This window comes from Pristis pectinata, chromosome 38 (genome assembly GCF_009764475.1).
Source record: "Pristis pectinata isolate sPriPec2 chromosome 38, sPriPec2.1.pri, whole genome shotgun sequence".
Taxonomy (NCBI): domain Eukaryota; kingdom Metazoa; phylum Chordata; class Chondrichthyes; order Rhinopristiformes; family Pristidae; genus Pristis; species Pristis pectinata.
The window spans coordinates 5,304,767-5,320,046 of NC_067441.1; the positions used below are offsets into that span (position 1 = coordinate 5,304,767).

General features: G+C 41.2%; 1 protein-coding gene across 1 annotated transcript in view; it reads right to left on the reverse strand.

Moving 5' to 3' along the window:
- Window positions 1–11,062, reverse strand: part of LOC127587104 (spectrin beta chain, non-erythrocytic 1-like) — a 261,405-nt gene extending 250,343 nt beyond the window's left edge. The window contains exon 1 of the mRNA XM_052045324.1: window positions 11,006–11,062. The gene's annotated coding sequence lies outside the window, so the exon portion shown is untranslated. The remainder of the gene's footprint in view (window positions 1–11,005) is intronic.
- Window positions 11,063–15,280: the final 4,218 nt, after the last annotated feature.

A 15,280-nucleotide genomic window follows, 5' to 3' on the forward strand; every position in this document is an offset into this window, starting at 1 on the left:
CATGGTAACAGGGCCTTCTGGCCCAACGAGTCCACGCAACCCATTTTAAACCCATATTAACCTACCCATATATCTTTGGAACGTGGGAGGAAACCCACGCAGACATGGGGAGAACGTACTAACTCCTTGCAGACAGCAATGGGAATTGAACCCAGATCACTGGCGCTGTAATAGTGTCACGCTACCCTTGCCGCCCCTTAACAGGGCTGCAGGACTCTCTGATCTATGGGCTGTTCCTGGGAACGAACACTGAGACAAACATCAAGTGCTGCTGGAAGATCATCAGCTCAATGAAGGACGCACTTTGGTCCTGCCTGAAACTTGTTGGTCTTCCAGCAGTGAGATGCCTGTAAGGGGAATGCTGCAGACTGGCACAGTCTGAGGGATGCACTGAAGCTCAGTCCAGTCAATGCTGAGGCTCTGTGGGGAAGGACCACAGTCTAGGCTCCTTCCACAACCGCACGTGGAGGGGCTGAGTTGGGTGGGGAAGCCCCTTGAACAATGAAAGGTGTATTACCTGAGGGAACCACATAAGTGGCAATGATGCTGTTTGTGTGTGTTTTTCTCTCCCTAAGTTTTACACTACTGAATGTAACAACTATGAATGTTAAGCCTTTGTATTTTGCACTGTGTTCCTTCCTTTGTATATTTTTTTATTATGACTAAAGTTTATTTTTGGAAAAAAAAAGTTTCATTCAGTCATTTGAGAGTTATGACTGGTTCCTAAAACCATGGAACATCTGACTTTGAGGCTGTGCTACCAAGTGTTTTTCTGACTGACAAATTCAAAGGCAGTTGCTTTGATTAACATTGCATTCTGAAATGTTGGCCTGAGTTCAATTTGGAACTGAAATCCTCCACCTCCTTAACTGTCAGAGAGCTCAGGACCTCCCACACAAGTGTGGATGAAAGTCTAAATCCCAAACTGGCTCACAGTTCTTTGATAGTGATTTCTCAACCATAATCCACCACTTCCCTCTCTTTAGATTCAGCAGCAGAAGTAAACAACTTTCTGCAGCATCCCAGCACTTCAGCCTGTCTACGGAACATGTGACAGGAAGTTCAGCGACTCCATTCGCTTCAGTAGACAGGGACAGCTGCGTGGAACAGAGGTCGTTTTTTCTTATTTGTTCCATGGTATGTGGAACTCAGTGGCAAAGCCAGCATTTATTGTCCATCCCTACCTTCTCCAAATGAGGACATTGTTAAAAATCACCTGCACTGGTGGGTCTGAAGTCACATTGAGGCCATACTGGATAAGGGCAGCAAATTTCCTTTCCAAGGACATGAGAGAACCAGATGGGTTTTCACACCAATCCAGTAGCTGTTTGGAGTTAGGAACATGGGTAGGTTTGCGACTGGATGCAGGGTGGAGTGTGAGCCAGAGCCAGAACCAGGGACAGGGTCACTCCCAAGCTGAAACATATATACAAGTTTTTTTATGCAGCAGTCAAACCCTCATGGATATGTCCATGCAGTCTTAATGTCATTACTAATGACCCTTATTAGTATCCATATTTTTTTTGCTATTCACAGGAAGTCCATGTCATTATCCCTCACAAATAATGAAGCCTTATTTGATGCAATAATTGGTCAACAACCATCATCATTGTATTGTGACTGCCATTGCCAAATTCTATTCAATAGGTCCTTTCCATAATGGACCAAATCTGCCTGTTTAAAATTCACCAGGAGAACTGTTTTGACTTTCCATCATTGCCCTTGGGGTTTTTTTTTTACTATGAAGGAAAACCAGATGGACCTTAGTCATTTTATATCTTGCAATTTGCTCATTCTGTGCATAGACTCAGAAATGACACTGGAAAGAAGGCTGAAAGAAAAATCCAAATTAATAAGACTACATGTTATAGAAAGTCAATTGTGGTAATCAACTCCATATAGAATAGCAGAACAATGGACACAAGCACAAGGTGAAAAGGATAGATTCAGGTAATATGAAAAGATAGATGGAGAGAAACTGTTCCGATTAGCAGATGGTTCAAGAGCCAGAAGGCATACATCTAAAATTTTCAGCAAAAGGTAGAAGGGGCATATGAGATTGGCTATAATCCTGAACTCAGTGCCTTTAGGGGTGGTGGAAACAGAATTAATCGGGGCTTTCAGAAGGGAATTCGTAAGCACCAGAGAGAGAGAATAACATGCAGAATTATGGAGAAAGAAGAGAATGGAGCTGACAAGGTTGTTGAACTCAGAGCCAGCAAGGACTTGATGGGCCAAATAACCTCCTTCTATACCATAACATTACTACAAACCTATGAAAGAAAACAAAGCCAGAAACACTGATTGATTCTGTTCCCACCATCCCTAAAGGCAATAAATTCCAGATAATTACTTTCTACAGACAAAGCATTTCCTCCCATATCTTTTGTTCAAAATCTTAAACCTATGCCCCAAAAGAGGGGCAATGAAAGTTGAGAAGAGATTAGAAAACAGGACATGATGAACTCAGTGGGTCAAACAGCATCTGTGGAGGCAAAAGGTATAAGTTGACATTAAGAACATAGAACATAGAAAACCTACAGCACAATTCAGGCCCTTCGGCCCACAAAGCTGTGCCAAACATGTCCCTACCTTAGAAATTACTAGGTTTACCCATAGCCCTCTATTTTTCTCAGCTCCATGTGCCTATCCAAAAGTCTCTTAAAAGACCCTATCGTATCCACCTCCACCACCATTGCCAGTAGCCCATTCCACACACTCACCACTCTCTGAGTAAAAAAACTTACCCCTGACATCTCCTCTATACCTACTCCCTAGCACCTTAAACCGTTGTCCTCTTGTGGCAACCATTCCAGACCTGGGAAAAAGCCTCTGACTATCTACAGGATCAATGCCTCTTATCATCTTATATACCTCTATCAGGTCCCCCTCATCCTCCATCGCTCCAAAGAGAAAAGGCCGAATTACCTCAAGCTGCTTTCATAAAGCATGCTCCGCAATGCAGGCAGCATCCTTGTAAATCTCCTCTGCACCCTTTCTATGGCTTCCACATCCTTCCTGTAATGAGGCGACCAGAACTGAGCACAGTACTCCAAGTGGGGTCTGACCAGGGTCCTATATAGCTGCAACATTATCTCTCAGCTCCTAAATTCAATTCCACGATGGATGAAGGACAATACACCATATGCCTTCTTAACCACAGAGTCAACCTGTGCAGCTGTTTTGAGCATCCTACGGACTCGGACCCCAAGATCCCTCTGATCACACTGCCAAGAGTCCTACCGTTAATACTATACTCTGCCATCATATATGACCTACCAAAATGAACCACTTCACACTCATCTGGGTTGAACTCCATCTGCCACTTCTCAGCCCAGCTTAAACGCCTCTACTGATGCTGTTTGATCCGCTGAGTTCTTCCAGTGTCCTGTTCATTGATCCAGATTCCAGCATTTGTAATACCTATTGTCTTCTTGAGAGGAGATTAATTGGAGATGTACAAAAAGATTGTTGGTTTAGAGAGAAGCTGTTCTTGTTAGTGGATGGTTCAGGGGAGACGGGAAAAACATTCAAAATATGGGCAAAAAGATTATGGGCGATGTTAGAAAAAAATCTTCATACACAAAGTCGAACTCAGTGCCAGCAAAACAGACAGAATTGGTTAGTCGGGTATTTCAAAAGGGAACTGGATAAGCACTTGAGGGAAAATAATTGCTGTTGGGAAAAAAATAACAGAATAGGATTGAATAGATTGCTCTAAAGAAAATAGTCATGGATTCAATGGCCAAATAGCCTCCCTTCGTGCCGTTTTGTTTCTATATTTGTAGGTAGCCTACCATCTAGATGAACCAACGGTGCACTCAGAAAGCAACAAAGCAGTTCTTGTGTAAGGTTATTTCCACATTAGCCAAGAAATACCTCTGTTGAATGCATTAATTTCATAAAAGATAAATGTTTTTTTAAACAAAAAAATCCGATAAGGTTGCCTACTCTTTGTTGTTAGCTGCCAAGATCGGTGATAAAAACCACAAGCTAGGCTGACAGGAATATTCATAAACAGAAGTAATATTTAGCAGTTGAACAAAAATACACAATATTTAATAGCTTAGGGGGTTGGGACACAAGCATTGAAACCATTCTTCAAAGTATATCATACATTCTACTAATAAACTATGACTCAATTTTATTTTTATACTTTCTCCTGAAAATGCTGCTTAACCAGCCCTTGACATTCTGCTGTCTTTTTGTACTTTACCTGTGAATGTGACAATGAACAAATGTTGTTTCGTTTTTCCAATCAAAAGATTCTTCACAGTCAAATAAATCTGCTCTCTCTCAATGAATTCTAGTAGTCAATGGGTAGTCATCAGGAACATGAACCTCACCAACACATTTCTCCCCACTCCCATGAGGCTGCCATTTCTAAGGTGCCTTCATTTTTGCATAGAGATTGGTGATGATCTAAAATTCAATGCCCGCAAGGATGGTGTAAAATAAAGGGGTTAGTCCCTTCATCCCTCCACCAAGCCTCCAACCGTTGGGATTAATTATCTCAGTGCAAACAACAGTCCCATTAAGGCAACTGAATGTCCAAGGCAAGAACAACAGGCGGGGAATCCTTGCACATGAGTTTACTGTGAACAGTCATGAATAAACCTCTCCCCAATGCTCATCACAACCTACACATAAATATGGTACCTCAAATTTAATATAGATTGCAGAGATACTGAGCCATCATTTGACTGCCAGAGATGGTAAAAGGGCAGCGCAAGAGATATGTAGTACCAGAGCACATTCAACCCATTGTGTCTGTGACAATTTTGTTAAGAACTCTCCAACTGGTTCCGTGCTCCCAAGTCTCTCCCAGAGCAAAAGGACAGCACAGTAGTGTAGCAGAAGTTGCTGCTGCCTCACAGATTTGATCTTGACTTTGGTTGCCATCTGCGTGGAGCTTGCACATTCTCCCTATGACTGTGTGGATTTCCTTTGAATGCTCCAGTTTTTTTCCCACATCCCAAAGACATGTTGTTGATAGATTAACTGGCTACTGTAAATTGCCCCCAATATAGCCGGGTAGCAGAAGAATCAAGGAAAGTTTAGGCTATTACTCAAGCTACTTTCAGGCACCTGCCAGGATTCTAACACTGCCAAATCAGGCTCTCCGCCAGAAACCTCAGAAACAAGATTTGGAGGAAACATCTTTAGGTCAATATGCCATATCACTGAAACAGGCCCAATGAAGGCAAACCGTTTATCATTCATTTATCTTAGAAATTATGCATGTCATTCTGCTATTTAAGAAAGCACAGACAGGGAAAACAGGGACCTGTTAGCAACTCTTGTCAGGAAATTACCAGAGTCTGTAATTAATGAGAGAGTGACAGATTATTTTGAGAACTCCCTGTGACCTTGTGGGGCTCCTCCTACATTCCAAAGAAGTGCTTATTGTTAGGTTGATTGGCCACCGTTAATTGTCCCTGATGGAGAGAATCGTGGCAGGAGAATCGGAGGAGAGTTGATGGGTATACGAGATAGAATAGGTGAGGGAATGGGACTGATGGATGTGCTTGGAGACCCAGCATAGACCTGAGGGGATGAATGGCCTCCATCTGTATCCTAAGTAAATGTAACAACTCCCTTTTGAAGGAATCAACTGCATCACTGTTCCAGATCAAAACTCTGGTTTAAAAAAAATCTGCAGAGTCCATTTGTGAAATGAAAAAGCACTTTAAATCATAAACAAAACAGTTTTTAGAGACTTTCAACACAGAGAAGGGAAAGCCAGTGTGAAGTTGTAAAAGGTAGGTCATGCCTGGAGAACGTCTTTCAATTTTTTTTGCTTATAGCAGGTTGGGAGTTGTCTATGTATGGTGTTTATATAAACTTGTGGAAGTTATTTGATAAAGTCCCTCATAAGAGGTGTCAACTAAAGTTGAACCGCTCAGCACTGAAGGCAGATTATTGACCTGCCTGAGAAAAAGGCTAGGTAGCAGGAGACAGAGAGTGAGGATAATGGACAGGGACTCAAATTGGCAAGCTGTGATTAATGGCATCCCACAAGGATATTGTGAGGACAGCAACTATTCACCTTATTTAATAACAGTTTAGCTGAAGGCATTGAAAAGCACAGCTCAAAGGTAGGTAACACTGTAGGCAGTGTAGGTTAAAGCATTAAATTATAAAGAGAAATTAAATGAATTTGTGAATGTGTAAAGCTGTGACAAATGGATTTCCATGTAGTCAAATGTTAGTTAGGTCAACCACACTGGACCTAAAAAGATAAAACAGAGTACATTATAAATGGTGCAAAGTCAGAAGCAGTGGTGGTCTAAGACAACTTGGTCCACGAACATAGATCACTGAAATATCACGGAGAGATACAAAAATTTATAGGTTAATAGAAATGTGGCCTTTATATCTACGCCACTGAAATACAAGAAGATGCAAGTTACACTGCAGCTATACAAAGCCCTAGTTAGGACAAACTTGCATCTTCTTGTATTTCAATGGCATAGATATAAAGGCTACATTTCCATTAACCTATGAAGTTTTGTATCTCTCCATGACATAGTTAAGGCTCACATGGAGCATGGTGAGCTGCTTCAGAAAAGATAGATCAGCTTTGGATGGAATACTGTGTACATTTACCAGGATGATATTTGGTTTCCAAGCATTAAATTATGAGAAATTACACAAATTCTGGTTATATTTTCTGGATTTAGAAATTTGTAAGGAGTAACCGATCAGATTCCAAGATATTAATGGGAACAGATAAGGCAAGATCGAAAAAAACTGTTTCTGCTATCAGAGAGACTGGGACTAGGGAGCAAAAATTAAAGCCAAGGTTTCAGGAGTGAAATTAGAAGGAAAAAGGGAGCAGGAGTCACCCATTCAGCCCTTCAAGTCTGCTCCACCGTTCAATACAATAGTGGCTCATCTTCCATCTCCATATCATATTTCTGCTGGCTCCACAACCCCTTTTATGTCTTAGAATCTATCTCCTTCCTGAATATATTCAGCAATACAGCCTTCTGCAGTAGAGAATTCCACAGGTTCACCTCTGCACACCCGAGTAATAATATTTCTCTTCCTGACCTCAGTCCTATATTACTTTCTCTGTATTCTGAGACTGCGAACTCTCATTATAGACCCACCTGAAAGGGGAAAGAAACATCCTCCCAACATCCAATCTAACCACCCCTGTTAGGACTTTTTTTTAAATGAGATCGCCTTTCCTTCTAAACTCTAGTGAATACTGACCTGGTCAACCCAATCTCTCCTCATGGAACAATCTTTCCAGCCCCTGAATCAGTCTGTTGAAACTCCACTGCAATCCTTCTATGGCAAGTACATCCTTTCTTAGATAAGGAGACCAAAACTGCACACAATACTCCAGGCATAATCTCAGCAGGCCCTTTATAATTGTAGCAACACATCTTTGCTCCTGCATTCAAAACCTCTTGCAATGAACAAAAACATACTATTGCATTCTTAATTCCTTACTGCATCTGCAGTTTTGCCTTCAAGAGTACAAGGACACCCAGGTCCCTTTGTAAATCAGTATTTCCCAAGCTACCAACATTAATAATATTCTGCCTTTCTGTTTTGTTTCTATTGAAAATGCATAACTTTACATTTTTCACTTTATCCTGCATCTGCCATGTACTCACCCACTCACTTAACTTGTGTAAGTCACAGTGATGCCTCTTTGCATCCTTCTCATAACTCACAATTTCACCCAGTTTCATGTTGTCGGTAAATTGAGTTCTCTCATTACTCACAGACAGTAGTAGAAATTTGGACCTCTCCTCAACAAATAGGAATCGATCTTGGATCAATGGTAAAATTTAAATATGAGATTTTCTTGCCAGTAGGTATTAAAGATTATTTTTCCATACCCAACCTAACCCAACCCAACAGGATATACAGAAAGAGACAGCTGTACTGTGTATTTAATTGCTATTGATCAAGAACAGAAAATATATGCACTAATACCAAGTAAATCACCCTGATCTGGATAAAGCAACAACAGCTGGCCATGGGCAGAAGCAACCTGCTCCAAACCTAAATGTTTTATCAGACAGTGCACATGACCCAATCTGGGCACTTAAAGTCAGGTCCTGTCAGACTCAGATCTCAGAGCTTGGTTCCAATCTGAGGAAGGCCTCTTAGTGCACTGATGCCCAAGTTTTACCAAAACTTTCCACACTGATGAGCAACATTAAGCATTGAAAAAAAAATAACCATAGACATTGGAAATCTGAAATAAAAACAGAAAATGCTCAACTGGTGGGTCTCATCATATTAGTGCAGGAGGCCACAGCTCTGGTTACCTGTCACTTCAATTCCTCATCCCATTCCCAACTCTGACATCTGTCAGTGGCTCCTGCACTGTTACAATAAGGCCCAACACAAGCTGGAGCAGTGTTGTAGCCTGCAGGACTCAGTATCAAGTTCTGCAACTTTAGATAACTCACTCTGTGTTTCTGACTGGCTACTTTTCCGACATTCCTCTCTTCCTTTTTCTTTTATTTGTATATTCTAGTCTGCTGGCCATGTCCCATTTTGTCAGAATACACAACATTATCCAGAGTTTACAACATTAGCAACATATTACACAGAGGAGCTTAACTGCCTCTTAATGGATATATTGTTCAACTTCATCAGAGGTATTCCCTTTGTTCCACCAATTGCCCTCCCCACCTCTGCTTCCTGGACTAACTTATTTTCTCTCTTTCTCAGCTTTGATGAAGGGTCTCAAGACCTGAAACATTAAGTGTTTCTCTTTCCACAGATGTTGCCTGACCTGCTGAATTTTTCCAGCATTTGCTTATGTATCTTAACATGACATGTGAAATTGCACTAGCAGGGGAGGAAACATCTATTCACTTGCCTGCAGACTTCAACCGACCCAAATTGGATTGAAGTAGGAAAGTGTATCTGTACAAGAAACTAGAGATTGAATGAAAATGAATAATCACAGACATGACCCAAATCAGAAAGATAAAACATCATTGCCTACAGATTGCAAAGTCTTGGGAAATGTCTATCAAGTCCTTGTCCTTTTCTGGCTCCATTCACATGCCTCCAACTATTACTAAAAACTAACATCAAACACTGGGATAGAAATCCTGAACATCAAATTCAGAAAAGAACTTTAATCATTGTTTTTAGACACAGATTTACGCAGACTTTAATTTTAAGGGATAATTTAAAACCTGAGTACGTGAAAAAATGGTTAATATCACGTGCTTAAAAATCATCTATTTTTAGCTGTTTTTTTTCAAAGCACATTTACTTCCAAGTGCACGTTTTGGTGCAATTCTATTGCTAAGTACAATTTTATTTATAAACTCATTTTAAGTGTATTTTTTGTTATTAAATAAGAACATGAGAAAATAGGAGGAGTAGTAGGCCACTTGGCCCCTCAAGCCTGCCCTACCATTCAATACGATTATGGCTGATCTGCCCCAGGCGTCATCTCCTGCACAGCCCCCAATTTCCTATTCTTTCAAAAATTTATCTACTTCATCTTTAAATACCCCCAATGATCCAGCCTCCACAACCCTCCAGGGTAGAGAATTCCAGAGATTTACCAATCTCTGCGAGAAGCTCCTGCGCACCTCAGTTTTAAACGACCGCCCCTAATACTGTAACTACATCCCACTGTTCAAGACTCTCCCATTGGTGGAAACATCTCGACATCTACTCTGTCATGCCCCCTCAGGATCTTATATATTTTAATAAGATCACCCTCCATTCTTCTAAATTCCAAAAAATATAGATTTAATTTCTTCAGCCATTCATGATATAACTCTCACATCCCAGGAATTTGTATGCCAGTATATACCTTCTTAAACAAGGGGACCAAAACTTTACACAGTCCTGTAAGTGTGGCCTCAACAGTTAACCGAATACTTGAAACAATACTTCCTTATTGCAAAATCCAGTTCTCTTGCGATAAAGGTCAATACGCCATTTACCTTCCTAACCATTTGCTCCACCTGCCTACTAACTTTTTGCAATTCATGCACAGAAACACGCCCTCTGTATGTTGTTCATCTGCAATCTCTCTCCATTTAGATAACAGACTGCCTGGAGATTCCTCTTACTGAAATGCATGACCTCATACTTTCTCCATTTGCTCAATCCACCAATACCCTTTTGTGGAGTCCAAATATCCTCATTGCAACATGTTTTCCCACCTATTTTCGTGTCAGCGACAAACTTGGATGTCTTACACTCTGCCCCCCTCCTCCAGGTCATAAGTATGAATCATAACTAATTGAGGGACAAGAACTGAGTCTTGCAGCTCTCCACTAGTGACATCCTTCCAGCCTGATAAAGATCAGTTTATTCCAGTTCAACGTGACAATAAATCTTCAGTGCGTTTTAGGTGCAGTTTTATTTCCAAGAGACTCTTTACGAACATTTTAAGTGCAGTTCTATTTGTCAGTGCATTTTATTTGTGAAGTGCCTTTCAGGTTTATTTTTTATTTAAGAGCATTTTAGTACAATGCACATTACAATTCTAAGCACATTTTTGAGTGTTTTATACTCAGCAAATTTTCACATGTACTCTTTATTCCTGTGCATTTTTATTTCTAAGTGCACACTGGATGCATTTTTGAGGAAAACTATTATTTGCAAGTAGGGAAGAATCATTTTAACTGAACTCTCATCGGGGGAATGATTTAGTTCGGTATTTTCACAGCTCTGATTTTCGAACAACAAATAAAAACCTCCATCAAAATTAAGCGGCCCCCCTCTACTCACAAAACAAACCAGCAACTCAGTATTTCTTCCTTTAACCCTTAAATCCCTCGACGGTAAAACGTTTGCCACCGGTTTAACGGATTTAAATCAATATAGGAATCGCACGGTCACCTGGTTTCTGCGCTGCGCCTGATTTTAAACCAAGTTTTCGCGTTTTTTTAATGGATTTGTCACTGTTTTACTTCAGGGTTTTCTCATTAACTTTCCCCCTACCCAAGGATAAACCTTCCCACCACAGTTCTGAGAACATAGCGAATGAAGTCGGCACCTGTCTTGACTTTAACCCTCGCCGCCGCCGCCTTCGCTCCGCCGCCACCGCTCGGGCGGGAATGGTGCTGACTCCACCACCTCCCCCCACAGGGACAGGGGAACAGCCCCGCTGCCGTTTCCAAAATTATTAACCCCTACCCATTTCGCTCACCTGACCATGTTCCTGTTCTAATAATTTACTTATTTCGTTCAATTGTCCACCTTTAGACGACGGTCAGTGTCTCCAAGGGGATATTTACAGGGGGTTGGTTTCTACATCACCCCTATGCGTACTGTGCTTTGGTCCTCGAAGGGGCGTGGTTTAAGCTGAAAGAGACCTCCCGCCCCCTCCCCCATGTTCACTGTGGGCACAACCCAGTCAGATGGGCACTGGGGATGTCCTACTGTAATATGGCTTTTTGCTTAGAAATAAAACAGCATGAAGAAAATAAGGCAGTTTGAAATGAATGTATGTGGTTTTTGTTTACTGTTTTACATATGTTGCTGCAAGGAAAAACATCCTGGACGACACCCCTTGCTGCAGTATTGGGTGGGTGCCACTTTGCCACAGGAGCTCATTTTTCCCGAGGAAATAATATAACACCCATCAACTCAAGGCATTAAAAGAGTAGCTACTACTAGAGTGCTTGGGCCAATATTTATCCCTCAATTTCCATCGCTAAATCAGATTAACTGGCTATTACCCTAACATCTGTGTGATCTTGAAATACACAAATCAGCAGCCATAGTTCCATCATTACAACAGCACTAACCATTCAGAATTATTTAGCCAGCTGTAAGGCACCTTGAAACTTACTTCAGATTGTGAAAGGGCCTACGGAATTGCAAGTCTTTATAAACACAATGTGATTACAAAGTTTAGGTGATTTAGTATTTAATAGAGTAGATTGAGTGACAGATCATGTGAAGGGGTCTTGCATGCAAAATTAAAATAATTAGAAACATGCAGCACAGGAGGTTGCTATTTTTGTAGAGCATATGCTTTAAAGGTTGTGGAACTAAAATTGATGAAATCAAGAAAACACATCAGACTTGGTTTAATAGAATAGTTAACTGTTAAATAAAAAGTAAATAACAGTTAACAGTAATGGATGGCCTACTCATTTATAACAAAAGTGAGGGAGCTACTAGGGTAAAAGGAGCCAGTATAGGTCAACAATTACATAGCTGAAGTAATTTCTCAAATACTGGTCACTCAATCAATCCAAGTTGAAATCTAGAGTCATTGTGTCATACAGCACAGACATTGGCTCTTCAGCCCACTGAGTCCACGCCAACCATCGAGTACATATTTACAATAATCCCAGACCAATGTTATTTTCTTCTCTACATATTCTTTTTAACCTCTCCTCCAGATTCTATTACTCACCTACAATTTACAACGGCCAATTAACCTACCAATCTGTACGTACTTGGGATGTAGGAGGAAACCGGAGCACCCGGAGAAATCCACACTGTGGCAGGGAGTACATGCAGACTCCACACAGATAGTACCCAAGAATAGAATTGACCCAGGTCATTGGAGCTGTGAGGCAGCAGCTCTACAACTAAACCACTGTGCCACCCACAATTTGACCATAACTGAAATCAAGATTAAAGGACCACTGGAATCTCAAGGCTCATCCTCCCAAGCCCAGCATCTCTCATTTTAGAATCCAATTGTTCTTGAGAACCAGAATATTTTATTGTCTCTACAACCTAGCAAGCACGTTTGACTATTTGCCCCTGTGAGGACAAAGGTTCTTTCTGATACTTTCAGGGGAAACACTTTGTGTTTGATCAACTAAAAAGAACAATTGAAATCAGAAAGCTGCAGATGTAGGAAATCTGAAGTAAATACAGGGAATGCAGATGAAGCAACATCTGATGAGAGAGAAATAGAGTTAATATTTCATAAGAAAGTACGAAATAGAACCAGTTACTGCCTTTGTGCCTGTTCCAGCATTTGGTAAGATCATGGCTGATCTTTTACTCAGTCCACTTTCCTGCACTATTTGTGTATCCCTTGATACTCATAATATCAAAGAGTCTAACACTCTCTGCCTTCAATATACTCAGCAACTGAACCTCCGGAGCCCTCACAGAGAGTTCCAAGATGAGTGAAGAAATTTATTCTCAGAGTCCTGAATGGGCACAACTAATTATGAAACTGTGACCCCTAGTTCTGGAGACCTCAGCCAGGGGAAGCTTCATTCTACCCTGTTATCCCCCCATAAGAATTTTGTATCTTTCCTTATACTTCTAAACTCAAGAAGAGGTCTTGTCTGCTTAAGTATTCCTTATAGGACAACATCTCTCCCAAACCCCTACCAAATCCTCTCCCCAAACCCCATCCAGAAATCATTCTGGTGAACATATGTTGCACTCCCTAAATTGCAAATAAATCCTTTTTCAGATAGGGTGATCAGCCCTGTACACGACTTCTAGGTGTGGTCTGACCAGGACATTACAGAATTCCAGTAAAATATTTTCACTCTATATTCAAATCCTTGCAATAAAGCCCAACATGATTGAAAGTTAACATGCAAGTATGGTAAGCAATGATTTGTGTTCGAAGATACCCAGGTCCTTCAGAGCACAAACATTTTTTCAATCTTTCACTATTTAAAAAATACGCTATTTTTCTATTTTTTCTACCAAAATGGATGACATCACATTTTTCCACATGGTATTCCATCCACCACATCCTCACAATCCCTTTGAATTATTAGCAAACTTGAATTGTATTACATCATCCAGTATAGACACTGAACCACTGGGCTCTGCAATCCCTGTGGCACCCAACTAATCACAATCTCCCCACATGAAAACAAATCATTTACTCCCCCTCTCCTTTCTCTGTCCATTAATCAATCCTTGATCCACATCAGTATACAGCCTCCAATCCTATCCCTAATCCCCAGTGTCAATTATTGCACGGTACTCCTGGTGTGGCCTCCACCTCATCTGTGAGAACCGGCACAAATTGGGGGATCACTTCATTAAGCACCTTCGCTCCTTCCACCTTAAAAGACAGGATCTCCCGGTGGCCAGCCATTTTAAATCCACTTCCCATTACCACACTGAACATGTCTGTCCACAGCATCCTTTACTGCCAAGTTGAAGCTAGACACAGATTAGAGGAACCACACCTCGTATTCTGTTTTGGTAGTCTCCAACCTGACGGCATCAACATCGATTTCTCTAACTTCCAGTAACCACTCCCCTCTGTCTCCCCCCCCCCCATTTGTTTCCCCATTACCCATTCTCTTTCTCTCTTTCCCCTCTCCACCGTCAAGATCTGCCCATCACCCACACTTTCCTCCCTCTGGTTCCCCACCTCCTTCCCTTTATTCCATGGTCATCTGTTCTCTCCTACCAGATTTCATCTTCTTCAGTCCTTTGCCTCTTCCACTTATCACCTCCCAGTTTCTCACATCATTCCCAATTCTGACCCTCCCCTTCCCACCTATCTTCCCCCCTCACCTGGATTCACCTGGACTCACCTACCAGCTCATGCACCTTCCCCTCCCCCCACTCTTTTATTCTAGCTTCTGCTCTCTTTCTTTCCAGTCCTGATGAAGGGTCTCGACCCAAAACATCGACTGTCCATAGATGCTGCCTGACCAGCTGATTTCCTCCAGCATTTTTTGTGCGTGGTTCCAGATTTCCAGCATCTGCAGGATCTCGTGTCTCCTAATTCTGTTCAGTAGCCCCTTGTGTGGGACTAATAAAGTCCTTCCAAAGGAGCAAATACACTACATCTACTGGTTCCCCTTATCTACTTTACCTGTTTCAACCTCAAAAAATTCTGACTGATTTTCTGACTGATTTTCCTCTCATAAATCAGTGCTGACTCTGCCCAATCCAATTATCATCTTCAATATGCCCTGTTGCCAATTCCTTAATAATAGATTCCAGCAGTTTCTCTTCCGCTGACATCAAGCTAACTGGTCTGTAGTTCCCCATTTTCTGTTTTCCTTACTTACACGTGCTATCTTTCAGGCTGATGACCTTTCTGAAAATTTCTGAAAATACCACTTGTGCACGACACGAAAATTCTGCTACATGTTTTGTTTGAAAGTGTATCATACCAATTGGTTAATAGCTCTAATATAAGAGTGAAGACAAGAATTTATCATTTATCCACTATTATCTCATGACATAATTTCTAAACCACTGAGAACTCAAAACCTGTAAATCTAAATTCCATGGTCCAGGCAATTGAAATGTTCTTACCAGAGCAAAATTATTGCTTTTGGCATGATCACATGAAGGAAGCGTTTGGTTCTTG